The sequence below is a fragment of the Natator depressus genome, chromosome 8 (assembly GCF_965152275.1).
Source record: "Natator depressus isolate rNatDep1 chromosome 8, rNatDep2.hap1, whole genome shotgun sequence".
NCBI lineage: Eukaryota > Metazoa > Chordata > Testudines > Cheloniidae > Natator > Natator depressus.
In genome coordinates this window covers 22,738,060-22,764,799 of record NC_134241.1, presented here as the reverse complement: position 1 = coordinate 22,764,799, position 26,740 = coordinate 22,738,060, and the positions used below count along the sequence as shown (strand labels likewise).

Genomic DNA, 26,740 nt, shown 5'->3' with positions numbered 1-26,740 from the left:
ACATCTGGCCATCTCTCATCCTGATTCATTACGGCAAAACATGGTTCTCGCTGATGTGAAAATTTAAGAAGCTCCCATGCTGGATTAACTGCTCTAAAAGAAGAGGGTGCATTGGCTGGTTTAGTGGATGACTAACGGCATACTGAGCATTTCCTCTGTAAGTACATGGGTTCAACTCCAGCCCAAAGTCAGGAGAGTGAAAGATGTTACCATTCTCTGGAAGCAAATGAATCTCTCATTTTGTCAAGGTGACTTAGTGCAGTTCCCATTGAACAAGTGTCCAGATAACAAAAACTACCAGCGTGTTTGGCACGAACTGGCCCTCTTCTTGGCATGCTCAGCTGAGAAAGGGCAAGCAGTGAAATTGAATTACTCCCTTAAGCGACAGTGTCTCACTACCAGGTCTGGGCTGGGTCATATTGGTGGGGAAGTACAACCTGGTACTTGCCTCTATTTGTTCTATGGATAAACAGAGGAGTTAAATCTCCAGGATTATCAATCTGTCACTTCACATCACCACTTAATTAACCAAATTTGGGGTTAAAGTGGTTCAGAGGCTCAGATCTCCATTCTGGTCCCTCTACTCAGCCAAAATTATCCTAATCTCTGTCTGCTTATGGGATGTCTTGCCAGTTGCCACTACACCAGAATCCCTCTCATCCATTCCTTCAAACTGCATTTTCCTTTCTTTCAGTAGATAGATGTTCATTCTACTTTTTTAATGCTTAGAAAGCACTTTAAGATCTTCAGATGAAAGATACTATACAAGTGCAAAAAGTATTATTAAACTCAACCTTGAGTTCCTTGGAATTTGATAGACCTGAATCATAACTAGGCTCTGTAGGTATGTACTGCCAGCTAAGATGCAAAGCCCTCCCAGCATGCATTTATAAATTTAGGACATAGGCAATGACCACCTGTATGCTGTTGGCTTTATAGGCTGAATCAGATCCTTTTTTAATGTTGGCAAAGACAAAAGGAAGTTGCAAGAAGGGCTGATCACATGGGATTCACCTCAGGGCTTTTCAGCCACTTTAAACCTGACCCTTAGCTTGGCTTTGACTTCAGATTTGAATTCTGAACCCCAAGCTGCTAACCCCTGCTCCAGATCCAGACCAGATCTGGCTTGATCCGCCCATCTCTATTTAAACTGATATTGTGCAGCAACTACATTCTGAACTGGGCATTAAAAAGGGAGGGAACACATGCTGTAATAGTCTATAATTAAACTAGATGCCATTTAATTTCCACATAAATGCCTGACTATGGGAAAGAATATTTGCCCCTTAAATGGATGACGTTGGATTCATAACATCAAGCTGTACGTGCTAGCTCAACATGCCTGTGCTCTTTTTTTGGAAGTCATCGATACTTTCATATGGCCAGTGTGAGACATAAAAAATCGGCAGGCCTTGCTCTGACTGCAGAGACTCTCTGAGTAAGAGAAAGACATCATCAAATGTGTGCTAAAACACCAGCACATTTTTCACAAAACAGTCCTGTTATTAATTATGACAACTAGCAAACTCTGGGTGGGAACTGGTTTTTGTTGGCAGTGCTCAGTGTAAAAATGAAAATAAAAACCACCCAAAACAAAAAACAAGGTTGGGGGGAGTGATGAAAAATGAAAGAGAGTTGGTCTGGCACACTTTGTAGCCGTGAAAGTGAAAATCCAAATGGTCTGAAGATGGAGGCTTTTCATTCAAGTGAAATATCAGTTACCAGGATTTTCTTCTTATCCTGCTCAAAGTAAAGTTGTCAAATTTCTCATATTCACTGGTTTCAAAGCATGCTGCTATCTTTTCAGATACAGACTGATTGGTATGTGCAGCTAAATCCAAGTACATAGCTGTTGGAACTCTGGCCAAATTCACTTCCAAGAGACTGGCTTTTCAATCTTGAACAAATTATGACTCAGTGAACTTTCATGCTGTAGCAAATCTGTGTTTTCTGGTGAAGGATAGTGGAAGGGTGTTTGCACACAGCTGCAACACCAGCCAATCTTCTCACTCTCCACCCTCCACAACATCCTAACCCTCTTCAGGAAAGTTTTGCTCTGGGTATACATTAAACTATTACATATACTGAGACTGCCTTTCTAGTGGTCCCCTCTAATGCACACAGAGAAGCAGCTGTAGGTGTTAGCTGACCCATTTAGTCCATTTGACTCCCTGGTCTAAATGATGACTATATTGATTGCTTAATTAGTACTAAACTCAGGAAACAGAACAGGAACAAACAAGGAAGAGGATGTAATAAATGTTTCTTCCAGTCATAAAGAGAAGTAATAAATGGAGATGAAGAAAGAGCTGAGATATGGAGGACACTTGTATATCTGATAGACAGTCTCTCTTCTATACTTTGTAGACAGCTTTATCACATTGAGATAGACTTAGGCTCTAGCAAGCTTGCTGGATACAAAGATGAACACATCAAGGAAAGGCTTCAGGATGGAGTAACGGAAGAACAATTTATCGTGTGACTGACAGAAAGTGAAAGTTTGAAACTAAGGCTTGAACATCTTAGCCTAGTTGAAAAGGTATCTGGACAGTCACTGCTGGAGCCTTTCAAAAGTGGTGTACAAAATTGTTCGGGAAAAGGAAAGAAAGAAGCTCTCTTTCTCAAAGAGCAAACAAGGCCCAGAAAATTGCACCCCATGAAGTAAGGGAACCAGTTCATAGAAGATCAAGGGGTGGTTTGAATAAGGAAGGGAGAATGATTCTTCTTCAAAGATCTTTCTGAGTGTATTGGACAGGGAGTGACATGGGAGCTGAGGAGAATGCTTCTACACTGGTACTGAGAATACTGGTATAGTGAACATTTTTTCAAGCCCCAAATGCATATGCATCCCAATCTGTACTTCCACAACCTCTTACTTTGTACTCTTGTCTAACAGCTTTCATTTTATTCTATTTGATTATGTAAGCCTAATTCTATTCTTACCCATCTCTCATTTTCCCTTTTCTTCTCTTATGTTCTTGGATCACGTCTCTTTCATTCCACGTTTTCTCTCATTCTGCTATTCCTTGTATTCTCCAAGAATCATTTAAGTTCTATGTTTAATTTATCTGTTAATATACAAGAATAAATTAGTCCCTTGAGGCATTTCCTGGATTTAGAAACATCAAAATTCTTTGCACTTATTCTTAAAGCACTTTACAAACATTAATTAATCCTCACAACAATCCTGTGAGCTAATTAAATATCCTTATTTTACAAATGGAGGTAGAGAGGTTAACTGACTTATCCAAAGCCTTGTTTGTTCCTGTTACGTTTCCAGAGGGAACTGAATTCCTGGCTCCCAGTCCTGCACTCAAACTTGTTCTCATTTGTAAATTAACAACCCTATCTGCCAAGCCTTAGGTAGGAAAAATACACAAAATGATCTCTGCAGGACACATAAAATGAAATGAGATTAGTTTCTTCAAACACAAATACAATTTCTGTAACTTCTGTTTCTGTATTTTGTATATTGGATGTAAATAATTTGCAACAGATTAAGTAAGATAGCACCAGGTCTTTATGAGCTGGATGTAAATATGGAAGAACTGCCAATCGCCGGTATTACCAACAGAGAATAACAGAATTGAGAAAGGGGATTCAACATCCAAATGTAAAAACTGATGTCTTCTATTTATTTATTACCAGAAGAAGAATTCCATGTACTTCATAGGTAAAAGCAAAAATTGTGAAGGGAAACATTTTTGCCATGAGAGCAGCTATACAGGGACATTTCCAGCTCCGATATCTATGATTAAATCTCTGCTCCTTCCTGAATTTCTCTGCTTTATTTTTCTTTATGCAAATAAGTGATAAGAAATCTCTCATTATTTGGCAGCAGAAATGAACAGATTTGAAATAGTGGAAATAATAAAATCAGGGAACAGTGGCCAAAAGCAAATGAGCTATTCAATAAGGGACTGGTTCACAGCATATTGAAGTCAGATCATCCACAGGAATGGGAGAAGTGAGTATAATGAAGTAAGACACTAGAACTTCACTCAAATCTCAGCTCAATATGATTGTTTCTCAGTGTCTGAAAATGCTCAGGAATCCTTTTGTTTTTCTTTATTTTCCATTTAAGAAATTTTGTTCTTTTAGGTTTCAGCTGAAACCAGAAACAAAAATGTCAAAATGCCACAAGACAGCCTGTTCCTGAAATGTTTATGACCCAGTAGGAAGCAGAAAATGCCTAAACTTGCTCAAGAGAACCCAGTCTCATGAGATTTCCTTCTCAATTGTGCATACCAACCATATAAGCCTCAGAGCAGCATCCTAACTGTTGGGTACTTCTGCAAATTAACTTTTGATTGTCACCCATTGTTAAACAAGGAGGAAACACAGTCTGGGAAGTGGTCAAGAAAATGTAAGTGGAAATGGAGCAAGGTAGAAGATCTAGGAAGTCATCTGATGTGCCCAAGTGGACTGTCTGCTTCTGTAGCCCTTTTCAGTTGCCTCTGCATCCTACGTTTGTTGTGGACTTTAGACTGTACTCTTGAACCTTCTTTGTATCATATTTTAAAAAATCTCTGTCATCAATGTTGTCATAACCATAGGGGTAACCTAAATTTCCTCCTTACCTGTAAGGGGTTAAGAAGCTCAAGTAACCTGTTTGGCACCTGACCAAAGGAACCAATAGGGACCAAAGATACTTTCAAATCTGAGGGAAGGAGAAGCTTTGTGTTGGTTTTTTTTCTTTCTTTCTGTGGGCCATTCACTCTTGGGACTAAAAGGGACGGACATCAATCCATGTTCTCCAAATCTTTTTGAACAAGTCTCTCATATTTCAAACTTGTAAGTAACAGCCAGGCAAGGCGTATTAGTTTACCTTTGTTTTCTCAACTTGTGAATTTTCCCTTTGCTAGAGGGAGGTTTATCTCTGTTTTGTTGTAACTTTGAAACTAAGGCTAGAGGGGGTTCCTCTGTGCTCTTTGAATTTTCTGCTATTCTGTAAAGTTAACTACCAGCCTAAGTTTACAGAGGTGATTCTTTTATGTTTTTCTCTTTAAATAAAATCCTTCTTTTTAAGAACCTGACTGATTTTTCCATTGTTCTAAGACCCAGGGGGCTGGGTCTATAGTTCCTTTGTAACCAATTGGTGAGGATATATGCTCAAGCCTTCCCCAGGAAAGGGGGTTAGGCTTGGGGGAATAGGACTCCAAGTGGTCCTTTCCCTGATTGTTTGTTAAATCACTTGGTGGAGGCAGTGGTCCCAAGGCAAGAAAGGAATATGTGCCTTGGGGAAGTTTTAACCTAAGCTGGTAAGAATAAGCTTAGCGGGTCTTTCATGTGGGTCCCCACATCTGTACCCCAGAGTTCAGAGTGGGGAAGGAACCCTGACAAATGTTGACAAAAAGCCAGAACTGTGCTCCGCTGTTCAGAAATGGAAATCCTAAGTCATACACCAATAATGTGAAAAAGTCATTTCTGGACAGATTGTTTTTCTGGCTATTCTACTGAAAATATCAGGCTCTATTGCATTATCTAAAATGACAGCGGCTATCCAGTTTAAAAAGAAGTGCATCCTTCAGGGCTAAGGTCGCTTAACATCATATCACCCAGGGTAGCACCTTATATCATTCAGTCCATCTGACTGGTCTGGTGATAAGATGCTCGATTCCATAACTCCAGCTGTCTAGGACAGAGGGCTCCAAGCATTCTTTGGAGGTGACACATAGGCTAACCAAAGGGAGTCAGAAGAAATAACTGTTTTAATTCATAATTTCTATTCCCATTTGTGGTCATCTCAGTCAGTCAGCCAGCCCTGAGCAGGCTATCGCTGCACTTAATCATGTTGGGTTACATGCCATATTATCTATCACACACATTTTAATGAGATCGCATATCATTGTGACACAATATAATTTAGTAGAGCAGAAATCAGATTTTTAAAAATAACATATTCTTTGACCTTTTTCTTTAGAATACTTAAAGTGTAATAGTATCACAATTGCATATAAAATATCAAGTATTTGATATTTGTACCAATATGCTCTCTTTTTCCATAATAAGAAATAATTTCAAATGACAAATATAACTTCTGATATATTGTTTGGGGGAACTTCTTTCACCATGAAAATGTAACTCAGTTTTTTCCCTCTTTTCTCCTTATCACTTGATGCAATAGTCAAATAAACTATCTGATCAGTTGGTCCACAATCTGCTGAACTATTTCCAAGAAATAGTTCCACAGAGACATCCACCAAATCAACAAAAGTAATTACACTTTGATCTTGTATGCCAGTTCCTCTGATAAAAATTGAATGACATTAAGAAAGAAGATCCCATCTCACCAATTTTAACATACATAATGCTTAATATTGGCTATAGGACTGCTTGTTTTTTGATTAGCTACATTAAGCCATATTTTACTTAAGCTCCATCTCTTTAGACGTTTTTCTCTAGTGTCATAATTTGGCACTAATGAATTACATCTTATGGATTTTTTTAAAGTTTTCTTAACCCCATTTTCATAAGTACCAAGAAAGATTTTAGCTACTATTATTATCTTAAATACATTTTACTTTAGACTCAATCCATTCTACAGTATTGTCTCATAAAGTGCAATAAAAGTTGTTTTTACATTAAATTGGACCTGAACTATATATTTTATTTGAGCTGGTCAACAGTTTCTGGATTTTGAATTTTTATAGAAAATTTTCATTTTTTTTCCCAGCTCTATATTTTATGTTGTCTGATTATTTGGATCCAGTAGAAATCCAGTGTTTGAAATGTCCAAAATATGTTTAACAAGTTTGTTATCTGACCATCTCATCTATAACAGAGATTTGAACAATTAACCGTCTTCTCTTTTGAATTACAGAGGTAAAGAAAAATAGATCATCATTTTCCATTGAAATACCTCCCCGGAAAAGAGTATGTTAGAATATTGTATTTGTCCCAATCTCACTTTCAATGCTCTCCTCAATTTTTGATTTTTCAATTTCTTTTGAAATAACTTTTTTTTTAAATTTGATTTCTACTGCTGTAACATTCTGGCTACTGAAACATTCTACCCACAGGCAGCAGAACCCTGATAAATTATATGAATGACTAGAGAAGCCATTATGAATTAATGAAATTTGCAATTATCAAGGAAGTGAAAGAATACAGTAGAAAACTAAGATAATGCATGACAAAATGTATGTGGTTCATTTATTTTGGCAACTGCAGTTTAGTTTCAAGTAGTTATATTAATAATTCACAATGTACTGCAGCCTATTTAATAAAAACTGTATAAGTTCTCACTCTGCTAATAATATTGTGATAGATGAGGGAGAGCACTTTTGGGAGGGGCAAATAAAGTGGGTATCAGTGTTTGTCTCTATTTGTATTTACAATCTGGTTATCAGATGATCCAATGGAGGCATTGAGCTCTTTCCATATCTATTGAAGTCAATGAGAGTTGAGGGCACTCAGCACTTTGCAGGATAGAGCCATGAACTATTTCAATCACTTGTGTCTGCAAAGTTGTGCTGGAAAAGAATCTCAGAAACCGGGTACCACAGTACAGTATGTCAGCGTTTCTGCTTCCAGTTCCTGCTGGAACTGGGCACTGCTAAAAGTGAGGCGAACAGGGAATATAATGGGGATAAAGAGTTATCAAAACTTTGGGTGTTGGAAGGAGTTTCAGGTCAACAGTTACTTTCTTCAGAGTGGTTGTTTCATCCGAAAATAAGGGTCTAAGTTCTAGTTGTACCATGAAGGCACAGCCATGGGTACGGGCAACATGGAGAACCTCCTGTCCATCCCGGGGGGAGATCTCAGAAGATGTGGAATTCCTTCTGGAACTCTCAGGCATCCTGGGGAAGTGTATAAATCACACCATTCCACAACTGGACCTATTAGGGTACAGTCTAGCCATGGACCCACCTCCTCCCTGTCCTCTTACAGTGTCTGGCAGCCCAGTGATGCTTTGAGAGATCAGTCCCTAAACTTCCCCAAGCATAGAGAGTGATCGTCCCTGGTCCTTGTGCAGGCTCCTTTGCATACTCCCATTTCATGCACCCATGCAAGGATTAGGCATAATCTGTCACTCAATGTGTATATCCTTACTGATGCATGTTAATAAATGATTACTTTATAACTAGAGAAGCATGGATCCAAATATTCCTTGAAATGTATTATCTCTGATTGCATTCAAAATCCAGACTTTTCAACCAGCCCCTATTTCTGTGATGGACTGAATCGAAACTGTTGATCCGAATATCCCTGAACTTTGGGAAAATTCTAATCCAGACCCAGACTTTGCAGCTCGGGGTGTTCTCTGGTTTTCACACACTGATGAGCTGAGAGCAAATAAAACCTTCCATTGTTGATTCTTAGTTAGCTTCTTTCTTATACATTTGTTTCTGATTAAAACTCCTTCAATCCCTGTCCCCTGCAACATTTATTTTCTCTAGTGTGTGAAGCAAACTCAGGAAACAGAAAAGGGAACAAAGTGAAAATTAATATTTGAGATATTCTTGACTGGAATGGAACAGCTTGTGTGAGAATATTTGATTATGTCTTCATAAGGCTGTTTGACATAATTTGTTAGTTCCCCCATCTGCACATGGAGATATAATAGAAACGAAAGCCTTGGAAAAATGAACATTCAATGTATTTTATTCATTTCTTTCATAGTATGTAAGTGTGTGACAAAGTGCCATTAGAATGATACAATACATCTGTTTTAGCACATTAATTTGGCATTCATAGATTGAAATAAATGGCTTAGACCATTTACTAACCTCCTCTCCGTCAAAACCAGTCACAGACTAAACAAGAGGTAAGGTTAGAAAAGTTTGACATGATTTTACTTTTATGATTGGGATTATTCAAGGTAAGTCTTTCCATTAGTTTGTAGACTGTAAATTCTCTGAGGTTAGGACCATTCCTTTTTATTTGCATAGTAAAGACCTAGCACACTTTAGGTTGCTGCAAAAGTAAGAAAAGAAAGAAATTTAAAGTGCACTAAAAATTGAATAATTCAACATATAACTTTTCTTGTGTTAAACAGATAAATTGATAGATAGCTAGTGTTTAGCATGAAAAACCTGTTTGTATGTATGTGAGCACGCATGTAACAATAATGCTAACTCATGATCACTTATAATGTTAACTCTCATCTTCACATACCCCAGTCTCACCTATTATTTATTGTCAGCCCTTTATGTGTTATTTCTCACATAGGGTTTGATTCTATAAATCATTACTCCTGAGTGTAATCTTTACTAACCCAGATTCCCCGTACTGCTGATTTGAGGACCCTCAAGAAAAATCGTTTAACATATTAACTCATAAATTGATAAATGTCATTTTACCTGTTACTTATTAGCATTATTTATTATTTTTGCAGCACCCAAAAGTGTGTAGGTGTTTTATAGTAGAAATAAGGAGACATGGTTCTTGCTCTGAAGAATTTACAACCTAAGGACCAGATTCTGCAAACTCATAAGACCTGATCCAAAGCCCGTTGAAATCAGTGACAATCTTTTCACTGACTTCAATGAAATTTGGATCAGGCCCTTACTAATAAAAATGGTGCTTCCTAGGAATAAGTATTTGGGCTCTAGTTTTAGGTATGATTTAAATGTAAAGAGGTAAAAAGCAGTAGAGAAGGGAAGAGATAAAGAAAAACAAAGGTTACAGTGCTATGGTATATGTAAGTACATTAAAAAAATCTGAGAATGTTCTCCTTTTGGGAGGAAGTGGGTATATTTTTAAGCAAACAATATGCTTTTATACTATGGGAAGGGATGGGGATGGAATGGATTTTAAATGGGCATTTCTTGTCTTTTCTTGGTTCAGAATAACCTCATTCTTGCTTCCAGAATATCCTGGGACTGTTTCTCATTTGCACTAAAGTTCTTATTACTAAATTTCAGAATTTAAACCCACCTTGAGGCCATTTTATGCTGCCACAGTGGTGTAAAGGAGAAACAGAACCCATATATTTCAGCAGCTGATCTCCCAGTGAATTTCTGTTCATTTTGATGGACATTTGGAATGTACAGAACCAGGCATGTTGGGCTGTATTAGAGAAAGACATTTTCTGCACCCTGCGCAGGACTGCAGACTTAAAATAATATTTCTAACTAGTATTTATTTATTGTATTTATTTCAATGTATAAACTCTATCATTCTTATTCAACAGGCACCCAACCCTCTGCTGTCCTTTTACACAAGTTAAAACTTACAAACTCAGATCAATATTCTATAATAAATAATAACCTGCTGGTTGTGCCATAAATACATATCCCAGAGCCCCAGACAACAAAGACAGACTTGTCTTCCTTCAGGAAACCTCAACCCCAAATGCGCAGGAGAAGGAATTGTTTTGCAGATTAGATTTGACAGTTTAATATTACTGACCCTGGAATTTAATATGGGGTCCAATACCCATTGAAATCAAGGGAAGACGTGCATTGACTTCAGCAGTGTTATGAGGTGTTGGATCAAGGCCTATATGAATAAAGGATATCTTACATTGTCACATGTTAGAAGGTCCACCTAAAAGATACATCAAGAAAATAAACGTTATTCTAGTACAGCAGTCTGGTGGATTGCTTTTCCCTGTTTGTTTTCTGATCTGAACATGATGTGGACCTGTAGCTCTCCTAATAATCTTTATCGGCTGGTAAAATATTTAGTTATGCTTGCCCTTAGTGGAAGGAGCTGGGATTCACTCCTCCATCCTACAGGTTTCAGAGCTGGATACTTGGAAACAAAGCCAACTTTTAAAAACAGCAGTATTAAAGCGGATACAGCTGGTTAATGGCTGAAATGTGCAGTGGAAATCATGATGAAATGAACTAGTGAAATGCAGAGCCTGTGACTAATCTGTTGAGGTTTTAATATAATGAAAGTGAATATGAGCCAGCCATGTAGCTTGGTGCTTCTGGCCTGTCATTTGGAAAACCCAAATTTGGATTTATCGTCAAGACTACAATTGCTAGTAGCAACGGAGTGCAGGGATAAAATGCTTGATCTCTGGGGAGGGAAGGGAACTAGTATACTGTTGCTGAATAATCTATACCAGCCTACCTCAAAAGTACTGTAGCACTAATGGTATAATCAGACTGCCATGTAGCTGCCCTTTAGAAGAGAAGGTGCTGGTTTGAACCTGACCCTGTGAGGCGCTGAGTACCTCCAACAAGAGGTTGAGCATCCTCAGCTTCCACTGACTCTGCTAAGAGTTCAGAGCACTCAGTGCCTTACAGGAGGTGCTCAGCACATTGCAGGATGGAGCCCTGATGTCCAGGAATTAGGGACAAATCAGTCAAAGTGAATAAATGAGAGTGGGTCAATTTACAGTGCAAATTACAGAGATGAAAGGGGTGCATGAAAAATGAGCTCCATCGCCTGACCGAATTGGGCTGCCAGACACATGCACTGTAGCTAGTGCAGCTGTGTGTATGTTCCCTTGAGCTGTCCCAAAAAACAGAAAGTGGAGATAAACACAGCCAGCAGCGTATGAGATTGTCTGAGGTGACCTTGCTGTCAGGTTTTAGGAGAAAGCTCTCTGGGCCTGGTGGCAGAGGTAACACCTTTGGACATTCTGCCTTAAGGCCAGGCTTGGGTGAGTTCAGGAAGTGATGTAAGGTTTACCCACTGGCTTTTGATAACTGTAACTATCAACGTGAAGGCAATTTGACTACAGAGAGTTGTGGGTTTTGACCAGGTAACAGCATGGTATATGTTGTGTGGTATCTTTTGTTTTCCGTGTACTCCACCTTTGACTTTTCCAAGCACTCTTTCTAACAGAACTGCCATTTTCATCTGAGATTTCAGTACAGACCATAAGAGGAGACACACACACACTGCTCTCTCACAAAGACTTTACTTTTGTTCTTTCTTTTCTGGTGTTCCCTCAATATAAAACAAAGGCCATTTTCACTGAAAATATCAGAGGTGGGTGTGGGGACTACATGGAGAAACTGATGCTTAGAGGGGGATTTTAAAGAGACAAGTTAAAAACTTCTTAAATATAATACTTCTTATATCTAAGAATATAACTTATAAATATATAACTTCTTATATATAATTAATATATCCATGAACGACCTCATTTTCATTCACCATACATATTTCTCAATTCATTATTCACATCTGATCAGTGCCTTATAGCTTTCTGTTCTGTCTTTGTAATTTAGCAAAGCTGGTCAGCTAAAGAAAAGAGGGTACTAGTTATGTAAAAAAAACCAAAACCTTCACAGAAGCTTTAAAAAATAAACCGCATTTCAATCAGGTGGTCATTCTAAAGCATTGATATGACGTTGACTAGTGTCTCTCTGGAGGCCAACATTTTCACAACTGAGCAGCACACGCAACAGGTGACATTCACACTGAATTATATATCTATCTTAGGTCTCGATATGGCAATCTTTAATATATTGTAATTCTTAAATGTAATCTTAAATGTATTCGTCTTCACAACACCCTGTGAGGTAGGCAGTGCAATTATCCCCATTTAACAGATGGGGAACTGAGGCACAGAGAGACTAAGGCCTAAATACCTTTGAGACTCAGGGCCTAAGTGACTTGCCAAGGAGCACACAAAGCCTGGGGCAGAGCCGAGAAACAAGCACAGCTCTCTAGAGTCCCAGGCTAAGAGTTTAATCACTAGACCATGCTTTCCTATGGACTGAGAGAGCAGGGGCACAATTGTACTGGGCCGTCAGGGCCCTCCTAAAAATTTGTAACATCTGTGTAAATAAAGTGAAATAGGAGGAGATGGGGGCCCCAACAAACATGTTGTCTTGGGGCCCCACACTTTTCTCGATGGGCTACGCTGCTATTGTGCAGCATGTTTATAAACCCAACATTGAATATGACAAACTTCTGTTCCCAGGCATATTTATGATTTGTTTAAAGGGATCCCATCAAAATGACACCAACAAACCCTGCTTTTCCCACCCCTCTCAGAACAAAGGAACATGAACTGAGAGAGAACTTTGAAAGTTCTTCTTTGATTTTTCCATCCACGTGCGTTAAAGGTGCAGACTACAGACAATCTTACCTTATCCATTACTGTGGCATTTAGCAGGCTTCTGCTCAAAATTTTTCCATGAGTTGGAGATTAGAAAGGGAAAAAATTATGACTGACTCACTTCTTAGTCATTACTTAGTCACTTCTGTAGTGGGGTATTATTTATAAAGTGCTCTTGGAGTACCCTTTCCTCATTCTCCTTAATTGGCACAGGCTGCTGTTGCTTAAAAGGGGGGAGTTAATTATTTTTTCCAGTATCTCCAACACTTCAACTTTGAATATCGCAAACATCTCCTTCACTTTGACATACATTTGTTCTATATCTCCTCTGTGTCTATGAAATCCTTTTATATATCCAGAGCAGCCCAGCAATGATGCAGTCTCCCTCTTTTAGCCAAGTACAATGTGCAAATAAGCCTTCATTGCTGGGTTATCACAGAGTTTACAACAATAAACCATCCCTTTTGATTAAGAAATCATGTCTGTATTCTGTCTGGAATGTGTATATGTGCAGTGATGGACTTTAGTTGTCTAGTGCCATGGGCTGACAGAAGGAAACATGTCTTCTCAGTAAGCTGAAGGGAAAACGCTTGTTTTACTTAGGAAAGCAACATTAGAAAATAGGTTTTGTTCAATAAATATTTAAAATATAACTTACTGTTTGGCAACATTTAATTTATAATTTGTTTACTACTCAAACTCCCTCTTGTCTTTTAACTTCTTCCAGCCTCTCCTGCCTGCTATCTTGAATGCTGAAACTACTGAAGCCTAAATGAGCCTTGGCTCATAGGTGCTGACTTTTGGTTTTACCAGTAGGTGCCCTCCCAAAACCCCACCCCCATCCAAGGCCCCATCCCCGCTCTGCCTCTTCCCCTGCCTGTCCGCTCCTCTCTGCCCCTTCCTCCGAGCACCTCTGCCAGTTTTGGGGGGCGGGGGGGATGGGGGAGAAGAGGGAAACTCAAGCTACCAGGGGAAACCCATGCCCGTCCTGGTCCAGCTGCCCGGTGGGGGCTGGTACTCTCAGTCTCTCTGTGCTGCAGGGGATGTTTTTGGAGATGCCTCTGACACAGCAGGATAGTAGTGTCAGTTTAGCTCTCAGATTAGTGGGGACTGAGTCCAAGGGTTCATCTAAACACAAGGGCAGCTACAAATAGCTGTACTAACAGCAGGATTGACACTGGCCTAACAGGAGGAGGTGCACATCAGGGCACTAATTCCCAATCCCAGTGCAAGGCAATATCTGATCCAAGCACCAGGTTGTTAGTACCAGAATTTGTACTCCCAGGAGAGTGGGATGGAATTATAGAAGTTACAGGGGAAAAAGCTCAGTAATCATCCTGGTTCAGTCCATCTCCCTGCCAATGCAGGGCTGATCCTTACTGCATGTTTTGTCCAGTCTCCTTTTAAAAGTCCCAAGCCTTGGGGTTTCTAGCTGTGACACTCTATACCTCGGGGGAGTGGCGTGCTGTGCTCTGTAAGCCCCATATTAATCATCGGTATATATTCTTTATATTTCATATAAAGCATGCCATGTAAGGTATCATGGGGAAGGTTATGATTTGCTGAAACCCACTGTTCTGTCGAAATATGTATATCATTAAAGTGTATGAAGTTATGAGATTGTGCTATATGGTGTTATTGAAATATGCTGCAAATTTGGGAGAACCCCAGAAGGCAACTCCCCAGAAACAACAAGGCACTTGATCAAATGGCTGGGTGGATGTTACACAACCATCACCAGTCATTGTGCAGCAAGTGAATGACAATTAGCAATTCAATGACAATCACCAGAGAATTACTCAACCCTGGGACTCAGAAATCCCACCACTCCCGCATGATGCTTGGACTTGTGTTTTCCAGAGCACATGGACTAAACATATAAAACAGGAGATGGTACAGCCCAGGCTGTACCCCAGGGGTCACACTAGCCCTTCCCTTTGGAGACTATTCCATCCACACCTCAAGGCAGAGATTGCACTGCTTAGAAGGTTTCTCTAATATAGCTTGAGTTTCCTCTCCCCCCCGACAGCCCTATCCCTTTCCCCTTCCCCACTGCCTCTTTCCTTCCACCCCTCACCCCTGTAAGAGGCAAATCACCCAGATGCCAGGGAGGGGGACCAAGCGCACTGCATGGACATGGCCACTGTCCCTGAGAGGCAGGCGTCTCTGCCTGGGCAGGGAAGGCAAGCAGGAGGGCACTGCAGCCCGCAGGAGCCCAGGAGATGTCCCCTGGCCCCATGCCTGTCCCAGTCCAGCTGCCTGGCAGGGGTTGGTACTCTCAGTCTCTCTGTGCTGCGGGGGTCCGCGGGATGTTTTTGGAGATGCCTCTGACTGAGCCCCCTGCCAGATGCAGACAGCGAGGCAGCTGGTGCCCCCATGCAGACGGCCACCCCACCAGCAGCCAGGTGTCAGCTCTCAGCACAGGCAAATGGGAAGGGGTTTCAGTCCCCACCCAGCCACTCTCACCCCACCCCAGAGTAGACGCCCTTTGAAATACAATTTCCAGCTGCTGCTGCTACTGCCTTTAGTTGGGGGAGTGGTTGAAGCGAGGCTGGGAGCTGCTCAGCTGCAGAGCCATAGAAAGCAGGCCTGCTGCCCACAAGAAGCAGGCAGGAGAAGGAGGCGGGGTGGCAGCAGTGGTGGTGGTGGGGTCACTCAGCCCCTGCCCCAGGAGCAGAGTCCCTGTTGCTGATTGGCTGGTGGCCAAAAAACAGCTAAACAGCACTGCCAGAAACAGCTGTTTTGGCCAGGCTGATCAGCGCAACAGCTCAGAGCTGGAAACTGTTGCTCACCCCCCCAACAACCCTGCCGAAACAGCTGATGTGGCCTGCGGACGCCCATGGGCCCTGTAAATAGTTGACTGGTGCCAGTGGGTGCAGAGCACCCACTAATTTTTCCCCGTGGGTGCGTCAGCCCCGGAGCACCCACGGAGTCGGTGCCTATGCCTTGGCTGACTGAGTGGGTAGCTGACCAGAGATCTTGGCTTCCTTTATTTAGCTGTCCTGTAGACTATTTGTGTCAAGACAGTGTGTGACATTACTCTCTTCTGATCATAAGAATCAGCTGCCATAGGCTGGAGGCCAAAAATTTTAAGGGATATATGACTGGTTTGGTCACAGAGACCCCCTTGGGACTGTCACCTGATGTGCTGAAACTATCTCTGAGCCCATTTTCTTTGATGGCTTGGGACTCCAGAACCCTGTCTTGTTGAGACAGACACACTAGCCTGCTGCAATACAGACCCAGGGTCTGAACCATGCTCCCAAAGCTGCAGACTTAACTAAAAACAGCTCAGCACATACTCCTGTCTCCAGCACCCAGACACCCAGCTCCCAATGGGATCCAAACCCCAAATAAATCTGTTTTACTCTGTATAAAGTTTATACAGGGTAAACTCAAATTATCTGCCCTCTATAACACTGATAGAGAGATATGCACAGCTGTTTGCTCCCCCAGGTATTAATCACTTACTCTGGGTTAATAAAATCACTTTTGTTTATTAATTAAGTATAAAGAGTAGGATTTAAGTGGTTTCAAGTAATAACAGACAGAACAAAGTAAGTTACCAAGCACAATAAAACAAAACACGCAAGTCTAAGCCTAATACATTAAGAAACTGAATACAGGTAAAACTCACCGTCAGATGTTCCAATAAGCTTCTTTCACAGACTAGACTCCTTCCTAGTCTGGGCCCAATACTCTCCCATGGTACCTTGTTAGTTCCAGCTCAGATGGTAACTAGGGGATTTCTCATGACTGCCTCCCCTTTGTTCTGTTCCACCCCCATATATAGCTTTGGCCCAAGGCGGAAATCTTTTGTCTCTCTGGGTCCCCACTCCTCCTTCTAAATGGAAAAGCACCAGGTTTAAGATGGATTCCAGTATCATGTGACATTGTCACATGTCACTGTAAGACCTCATTCTTCATTACCCACCTCACTTACACAGGAAGGCTTGCAGGTAAATAGACCCATTCACAACCAATTATTCTAGTCAATGGGAGCCATCAAGATTCCAAGCCACCATTAATGGCCCACACTTTGCATAATTCAATAAGACTTCAGAGTAATACTTCATATTTCTAGCTTCAGATACGAGAATAATACATTCATATACATAGGTTGAACACACTCAGTGGATTATAAGCTTTGTAATGATACCTTACAAAAGACTTTTTGCATGAAGCATATTCCAGATACATTATATTCACACTCATTAGCATATTTCCATAAAACATATGGAGTGCAACATCACAGGATAACAAAAGAAGGTAAAGCAAACTAAAATGGAGAAGCCAACTTGGAAATAAAGGGCTGCATTAAGGCTGCTCTCCTGTCATATAAAAAATGGTTGTCAACCAGGGATACACACATCCCTAGGGTACATAGAAGTCTTCCAAGGGGTACATCAACTTATCTAGATATTTGCCTAGTTTTACAACGGGCTACATAAAAAGCAATAATGAAGTCAGTATAAACTAAAATTCCATACAGACAATGACTTGTTTATACTGCTCTATATACTGAAATGTAAATCCAACATTTATTTATTTTATAATTATACAGTAAAAATGAGAAAGTCAGCACTTTTTCAGTAATAGTGTGCTGTGACATTTTTATATTTTTATGTCTGATTTTGTAAGCAAATCACTTGTAAGTGAGGTGAAACTTGGGGTACACAAGACAAATCAGACTCCTGAAAGAGGTACAGTAGTCTGGAAAGTTTTATAGCAGTGGCTCTCAACGACTATAAAAAAGGTTTTGTTTCATCTCCAAGACTTAAGCTGTCATTGATCCTGGAACAAACTGTGAGCAATGGGAGCTACTGGGCTAGTATTCACCGGGATTTAAAGGCTTACCATAATTGGTGTCTGATAACTACTGGGTGAGAGAGAGAGATGCACAGGGTAGGAAACACAAATCCCTGCTTGTTGTGTGGTGTGCATGTGTATGATGGGTGTGTACAGTCGTATTATTTTTGTTGTTGGCCTGCAAATATTTCCCCCTTCCTTTTACTGTGATGTGGGGTATTCCTGACTCATGAAGGTGACACCTTTAGACTGGGAAAAGACGGGTGACTGTGTAAGTCACTCCCAGGACACAAATCTCAGCACCTTCAGAACAAAATGTATCTAATATAGCTTTCCTATGATAAATAAATAAATGACATATGGGATGGTAGGGGGAAGGGAAGGAAGGTGAGAAACTTCAAATAAAAAAGCTGTAAAAATAGTTTCTAAACATGTTCTCAGATGTCATTGTGATGGGCACAATATATAAAGTATATAGATAAGTCAGATGAAAGAATAGTGGAGTGCTTGTGAAAACTGCCAACATAACAACAGACTGAAATCCACGATGGCTAAACCAGAGAATACAGCAAAGGCAGTAAGTGCAGTGTACATTTGCCCACATTGCCTTGCTAATGCACCTTAATCTGCTTTGGGGTGACTTCTAGGGGGAAAGAGTAGATCAATCTTTGCTGAGATTGCAAGAGGGCTAATATGGTGTGTGCATGTGTGGGGGGCAAATTGGGACAACTTCACCAGCAACAGAATTGAGCTCACCATGTCATATAATCAGAGAATCATAGGACTGGAAGGGACCTCAAGAGGTCATCTAGTCCAGTCCCCTGCACTCAAGGCGGGACTAATATTATCTAGACCATCCCTGACAGTCCAGTTCTGCCTCCTTAGAAAACTCTCAGAGAGAAAGAGCTAGTTCTTCCATGACTAAAGGCAGGTCTACACTACAAATTATTCCACATCGCTAGGTGAGAAAAATCTATACCCCTGAGTGGCATAGTTATACCGAGCTAACCCCTAATATAGACAATGCTATGTCAATGGGGGGGCTTCTCCCATTGGCACAGTAGCGTCTTCACTAAAGTGTTACACCAGTGCAGCTTTTTAAGTGTAGACCTGTCCTAAGTCTGTTGAGGAAAGTAATGGATGCGGCCACACTAAATGTGGGTGTAGGGTGTATATATGTGCATGCACATATGAAACAGCCGGGACTAAGCAATGAACTCTACACAGCCAGCTGCACTAATTATTCCTGTTCTGAGCACTAATAGAATGCATGGGGAAGCTGGGCAAAATACAGGACCTATTAACTCCCTTTAATAGCAAGTATAAGCTAAGACTGCAACAGGAGAGGTGCAAAGAGGGAAAGCAGGGGTGAAAGCCCTATTTCCACAGGAAATAGAGAGGCATAAGAAAAGAGAATAGCATGTACATGTGCCTGGGCTGTTTGAGCACATGTATTGTATTTTCTCTGCACAACCCAGAATTTGACCCTATACATATAAGAAAACTTGTAATTTATTGGGGGTAATTTTCAATGCTCCGGGACTTGTGCTCCTATAAAATTTAGCTGTGGTTGGAAATCTCCCCCGTGATTAGTATATTACAATGCTGATCAATTTTCAGATTTAAAATATATGGAATTCAACTCACTGGGTCTGCTTTTGATGTCATTTACACCAGAATAAATGAAGAGGAACTCTACTGAAATCAATGAAGTAAAAGAGATAGAAAATGAGTAAAAGGGAGATCAGAATCAGGCCCAGTATAGCTAAATATATTACACTATATTGAAAGTGATGCAATAGATCATTGCATTGCAAAATATGTAATGAAAAATTTAACATTCTGGATATTTTATATAAAATTATATATAGTTAATTACATGGAACATCATTCACCATTTTTAGTAACCTATTAAATACCAAACTAGTCTATTATCAGAGAGGTAGTTGTGTTAGTCTGGATCTGTAAAAGCGGAAAAGAGTCCTGTGGCACCTTATAGACTAACAGACGTATTGGAGCATAAGCTTTTGTGGGTGAATACCCACTTCATCAGATGCATGTAGTGGAAATTTCCAGAGGTGTTCACACCTCAGCTGCTAGAAGAGGGCCTCATCTTCCCTGATTGAACTAACCTCATTATCCCTTGCCTGATTCTTGCTTGCATATTTATACCTGCCTCTGGAAATTTCCACTACATGCATCCGACGAAGTGGGTATTCACCCACGAAAGCTTCTGCTCCAATACGTCTGTTAGTCTATAAGGTGCCACAGGACTCTTTGCCAAACTAGTCTATGTTAGCAATGTGCAACCGTTTCTGTAAAAAACAAAATTAGCTGCGGAGACAATCTAAAGAGACTGGGCCAATCACTGGGAGTTTGGACTGAGCAAGGACCACAGGATTGAAGCCAAAGAAAGTAAGGGCCAGACTGTGGCTGACTCGTATAGGAGCTGTCCCTGACTTGCACACCTGGTGCAAAACTGCAGTCTCACTCTGAGTCTTAGTGCATGCAGATTAGGTGGGAGGGCACAACACTTCCAGCCTCCCCAAAGGCAAGAGTGTGAGGCCATGACACCTTATCCCTTCTGCACAAGCTGTCAGCCTGAAGCCAGCATGGGAGGAAAGCACACAATGTGCCCTTTCAAGGGGTGTAGCATTTACTATCCGGGCATTGCTTCCCTAGGATTCTTGCGACCATTCTGGATGCCCTTATGCTGAGGCAAGCAGGAGGCCTCAGTGACTTGCTGCTGGTGCAGAGTCCCTTCTCGTACCCACCTATGTAGCAGCCTATGGGTAAGTGGAAAATCCCAGCAGAAAGTGTTCACTGAGAGGGTGATGAGCATGTAGATTTATCTGCTAAGTAATGCCACTGAAATGAACACATAAATGAAGTCAGTGACTACAGCAGACAGCAAGCCATTTTAATGAGGAGAGTGAGTACTGAAAGATACAATGACAAAGCAGGAGGGAAGGTGAGATAAACCTAAAGGGATCAGTCTTGTCAGAGAAAGTGCCGCTATTACTGTCTTACTAGTTCCATTCCCCTAAATAAATATTATTGGATGTAAATAACCTGGCAAAGATAAGGAATTATGTCAGCGTGGCTGTAGTGCTGCATTAAATTCATGCCCACATTCATGTACCCTTAGGAGTCAGAATATTCAGTTTCATTTGGGTATCATCCGTGGGATTCCTCTTGTAGCATTTGCCTCTCCCACTGCAAGATCTCCTGCCTTCGCTAAGCATTGCTATTTTCTAAGAAAGCCTGTTCTGATGTTAGTGACGGGGAAACTCTAATGGTTCCAGTTAGAGACGCATCTAAAAATTCACATGTATGGATGACTTCAAAGCAAGTTGTCACTTGGGCCCTGCAGTCCATGTTATCCCTGCAATTCATGAGCAGCTCTTGTCTCTCTAATAGCCAAACTGAAGGGTGACAAAACAACTCAATGCAAGAGTCCCTTTCTGTCTCCAACAACGGGACCAAAATCCAAGGCAGCTAATAACCTGATTTCCTCCCTTCCTTGATTTCCAGCAGCTTGGGGCTGTATAGATTGGAAAGCCAGCCTTGTGGAGATGCCAGTGGGGCTTCAACACCGGTCTTCTTGTGGGATTCTTAATACTGTCTGTTTTGGAATGGATCAAAAACATCATGAAAACTCTTTTCACAGGTTTCTGCAAGTTTCCCGTTCAGTCCCAGATGAAACAGGAAATGTAGCAACATTAAAAAACAAAAACAAAAAAACCCAACCCTAAAAACTTTAGCCAAGTCTTGCAAAAGGTTTGAGCTTTAGGTAGAGGTTTGAGCTCAGCCATTCACTGCTTCTGGCAGACAGTGTCCAGGGCCAGAAAAGGCAGCTAGCTGCCAATTCTACAGCAGCAGGGAGCCCCTAGGACAGGTGAAACAGCAAGGCCAGCGTTTACTGCTTATGTTCCTGGGACATAAGATGTGAGCTGTTATCTGTGTGGCTGACTTAGAGTGCTGTGGGGATAAGAATTCAAGCCAACTGTGGAATCAAGATTTCTCTCCCTGTATCAGTGCTCAGGATAGGGCACAATGCAGGTCCCCACTTCCCTCCCCCTGTTTAACAGGAAACCTCCATCATCTTCCCCCTTAACACTCAACAAAGCAGTTCCAGGGTCATTACCTATTCACTGACCTCCCCCTATAGGACTAAGCCCCCCTCCTCTTCCGGTCTGGCAGAGCAGATTGTAGTAGGTGTGGAGACAGGGGAAGGTTGTACACTGAGTCTTGAGCCTTGCAGCTGAGGGGAGTGGGGCAAAGAAAACAGCTTCAGAAAGAGACCCAGATTTGGTTGACTCTCAGATGCATGCATGTTTTATTTACTGGAATTGGACAGCCTTAACTTTTTGCCACCATTAGCTCTCCAGTCTCTCGCCAGCCCTGGCAAACCTTCTCCTCTTATGCTGTCAAAAGTCTGAGCCTCTATTATTTATCTGGCCCCATCTATGTCCCTGCAAAGTTAGGAGGTCACTTCAACCTATCTCAAAGTGGGTTTGCTCTGTATCTGGGAAGCCAAATGGCAGTGGGTTTATATTTTATTTACACCATTATCCTGTTACTCTACTTCAGGCTGTTCTATGATTAAACACAGAGGCAATGGGCTTGTTCTCTTTATTATCCTATTACTCTATAAAAGGATGTTGCAGGCATTTCTGTGTAATATTAAAATGACACAGTCAACATTTTAAAACAATTCCCCCCCTGTTGTTTATATGAACCACTTGAAAGACAGAAGCCAACATTTTCTTCCTTACCGAGGGCGTTATGGCTGTTCCTGGCATGGAGGGAAGCAAAACTACACCAATCACATGAAAACAGGCCTCAGGATGTGGCGGGGAAAGGGCAGTAAGGAGCATGTTCCTCTCACCTCCTGTGCTACAGGAACTCCCTCTATTATTGATGCTCAATGGGATCTGGGTGGAGTGCCAAGCATTAAGAAGGTCTCAGCTGAGAAGCAGCCTGTTTTTATGGAACGATGCTTTCCTATCAAATCTACACAAATTCCACTTACTTTCCTCTTGGAAGTTAATGCAGCTGTGACTGAATGCACCCCTGTATTCACACCCTATGCACCACTGTAATAATCTTTGTACAAAATATGCCTTGTGAGGTATAATTTGAAACTATTAACTCACTGGTCAATTATATCACAATGAAAGTATGTAGCAACACTATATGCAAAGTTATGCGCATAAGCTGAAGTTATGACGGATATGTGTTTGCCAGACAAGTCTGGGAAGCAGGTAAATCAGTTTCTCAAAAACAAAGGAAAACTGACACCTAGAATATCAAGGTTGGAAGGGACCTCAGGAGGTCATCTAGTCCAACCCCCTGCTCAAAGCAGGACCAATCCCCAATTTTTGCCCCAGATCCCTAAATGGCCCCCTCAAGGATTGAGCTCGCAACCCTGGGTTTAGCAGGCCAATGCTCAAACCACTGAGCTATCCCTCCCCTCTAGCTATGTATCAAAGATGACTGGCAATCACCAGGCAAGTAGCCATTCTTTGGCAGCAAATGGGGGCAGGAAGAGATCAATTTCCATTTTAACAACAACATGAAACCTCTTTCAGCACAAGATCCCATGTCTCCATCCTCAGAGCTAGAAGGAAATTAGTCTATTGGGAATCTGTGACTGAACTATAAAAGTGAGGGGCAAAAATGCTCTGGGTATTCTCTCTCTCATCCTTCTTGCGCTTTCACCTGAGATGACAAAGGAACCAGCCTTTGGACTTTGAGAGGGGTTCTAACCTGAGAATTTGGTCAGCCCTGTTGCTAGGAACTTGTGGTAAGAATTTTACATCCGATGAAATGAGCTGTAGCTCACGAAAGCTTATGCTCAAATTGGTTAGTCTCTAAGGTGCCACAAGTACTCCTTTTCACTTTGAACCAAGTCTAACTTATTAAGTTTTAGTTACTAGAAAGCACTTTGATCTTTACTTCTCTTGAAACCATTTCTGACTTCAATTCCTTATACTTGTACCCACTTAAAACCTCTTTGTAGTTAAAGCAACTTGTTTTATTTTTTAACCAAAATGAATCCAGTGCTGTCTTTAAACTGAACTGTGTGAGTAACCCTCATTAAAGTAGCAAACGGTTGTACATTGAACCCTTTCGGGGGGCAATGGACCTCTAATATCTGGACTGTCCAGGAGAGGGCTGGACAGTGCCACACTTTTTTTGTGGGAAAAATCCAGGACTGGGAGTATGCAAATAGCAACCAAGGCTGGTGGAAGCCAGAGTGTGACTAATGTGTGGCTGCTAGGGTGAAGCTATATACAGACACTCAGGGTGTGGCTTGCATGGTTGAAGGCTGTTTGTGAGCAACCCAGAAGGGAGCTACCACAGCAAAGCATGGTGAGGCACCTAAAATTGCCGGGCAGGTGGTGATGCAATCCAAACGAGTGCGGGGGTTGTACCTCGCAATGCGATAGCTGCTTCTTTAATTTTGATTCTTCACTCTTGCCTAGAGGGCATCAGGTTAATGTGCAGATGCAAATGAGGCTCAATGAGGGTACAGATCTAGCTCCGCTGTCAGGTGAGTGGGAAAGCCTCCTACCTTGCATAGAAGGATATGCATACTGAGCAGATGTCCTGAGAGCCTGGCAGTTGGGATCAGGACTCCCCATCAGGACTTCCGGCAACTCGCAGAAGCTACTAGATCGCACACCCTGGTTCTCATGGGCGACTTTAATCATCCTGATATCTGCTGGGAGAGCACTACAGCGGTGCACAGACAATCCAGGAAGTTTTTGGAAAATGTAGGGAACAGTTTCCTGGTGCAAGTGCTGGAGGAGCCAACTAGGGGGGAGCTTTTCTTGACCTGCTGCTCACAAACCGGGAAGAATTAGTAGGGGAAGCAAAAGTGGATGGGAATCTGGGAGGCAGTGACCATGAGTTGGTCGAGTTCAGGATCCTGACACAGGGAAGAAAGGTAAGCAGCAGAATACGGACCCTGGACTTCAGGAAAGCAGACTTCGACTCCCTCAGGGAACTGATGGATAGGATCCCCTGGGGGAATAACATGAGGGGGAAAGGAGTCCAGGAGAGCTGGCTGTATTTCAAAGAATCCCTACTGAGGTTACAGGGACAAACCATCCCAATGTGTCAAAAGAATAGTAAATATGGCAGGCGACCAGCTTGGCTTAACAGTGAAATCCTTGCAGATCTTAAACATAAAAAAGAAGCTTACAAGAAGTGGAAGATTGGACAAATGACCAGGGAAGAGTATAAAAATGTTGCTCGGGCATGTAGGAATGAAATCAGGAGGGCCAAATCACACTTGGAGTTGCAGCTAGCAAGAGATGTTAAGAGTAACAAGAAGGGTTTCTTCAGGTATGTTGGCAACAAGAAGAAAGCCAAGGAAAGTATGGGCCCCTTACTGAATGAGGGAGGCAACCTCGTGACAGAGGATGTGGAAAAAGCTAGTGTACTCAATGCTTTTTTTGCCTTTGTCTTCATGAACAAGGTCAGCTCCCAGACTGCTGCGCTGGGCAACACAGCATGGGGAGTAGGTGGCCAGCCCTCTGTGGAGAAAGAAGTGGTTAGGGACTATTTAGAAAAGCTGGACATGCACAAGTCCATGGGGCCAAATGCGTTGCATCCGAGAGTGCTAAAGGAGTTGGCGGCTGTGATTGCAGAGCCATTGGCCATTATCTTTGAAAACTCATGGCGATCGGGGGAAGTCCCGGACGACTGGAAAAAGGCTAGTGTAGTGCCCATCTTTAAAAAAGGGAAGAAGGAGGATCCTGGGAACTACAGGCCGGTCAGCCTCACCTCAGTCCCCGGAAAAATCATGGAGCAGGTCCTCAAGGAATCAATCCTGAAGCACTTACACGAGAGGAAGGTGATCAGGAACAGTCAGCATGGATTCACCAAGGGAAGGTCATGCCTGACTAATCTAATCACCTTCTATGATGAGATTACTGGTTCTGTGGATGAAGGGAAAGCAGTGGATGTATTGTTTCTTGACTTTAGCAAAGCTTTTGACACGGTCTCCCACAGTATTCTTGTCAGCAAGTTAAAGAAGCATGGGCTGGATGAATGCACTATAAGGTAGGTAGAAAGTTGGCTAGATTGTCGGGCTCAACAGGTAGTGATTAATGGCTCCATGTCTAGATGGCAGCCGGTATCAAGTGGAGTGCCCCAAGGGTCGGTCCTGGGGCCGGTTTTGTTCAATATCTTCATAAATGATCTGGAGGATGGTGTGGATTGCACTCTCAGCAAATTTGCGGATGATACTAAACTAGGAGGAGTGGTAGATATGGTGGCAGGTAGGGATAAGATACAGAGGGACCTAGACAAAGTGGAGGATTGGGCCAAAAGAAATCTGATGAGGTTCAACAAGGATAAGTGCAGGGTCCTGCACTTAGGACAGAAGAATCCAATGCACCGCTACAGACTAGGGACCGAATGGCTAGGCAACAGTTCTGTGGAAAAGGACCTAGGGGTGACAGTGGACGAGAAGCTGGATATGAGTCAGTGTGCCCTTGGCATTTTGGGATGTATAAGTAGGGGCATAGCCAGCAGATTAAGGGATATGATCGTTCCCCTCTATTCGACATTGGTGAGGCCTCATCTGGAGTACTGTGTCCAGTTTTGGGCCCCACACTACAAGAAGGATGTGGAAAAATTGGAGAGAGTCCAGCGAAGGGCAACAAAAATGATTAGGGGTCTGGAACACATGACTTATGAGGAGAGGCTGAGGGAACTGGGATTGTTTAGTCTGCAGAAGAGAAGAATGAGGGGGGATTTGATAACTGCTTTCAACTACCTGAGAGGTGGTTCCAAAGAGGATGGTTCTAGACTATTCTCAGTGCAGAAGATGACAGGACAAGGAGTAATGGTCTCAAGTTGCAGTGGGGGAGGTTTAGGTTGGATATTAGGAAAAACTTTTTCACTAGGAGGGTGGTGAAACACTGCAATGCATTACCTAGG

General features: G+C 41.9%; 1 long non-coding RNA gene across 1 annotated transcript in view; it reads right to left on the bottom strand.

The window, feature by feature from the left end:
- Nucleotides 1–26,740, bottom strand: part of LOC141992774 (uncharacterized) — a 168,547-nt gene that overhangs the window by 74,754 nt on the left and 67,053 nt on the right. The window lies entirely within an intron of this gene.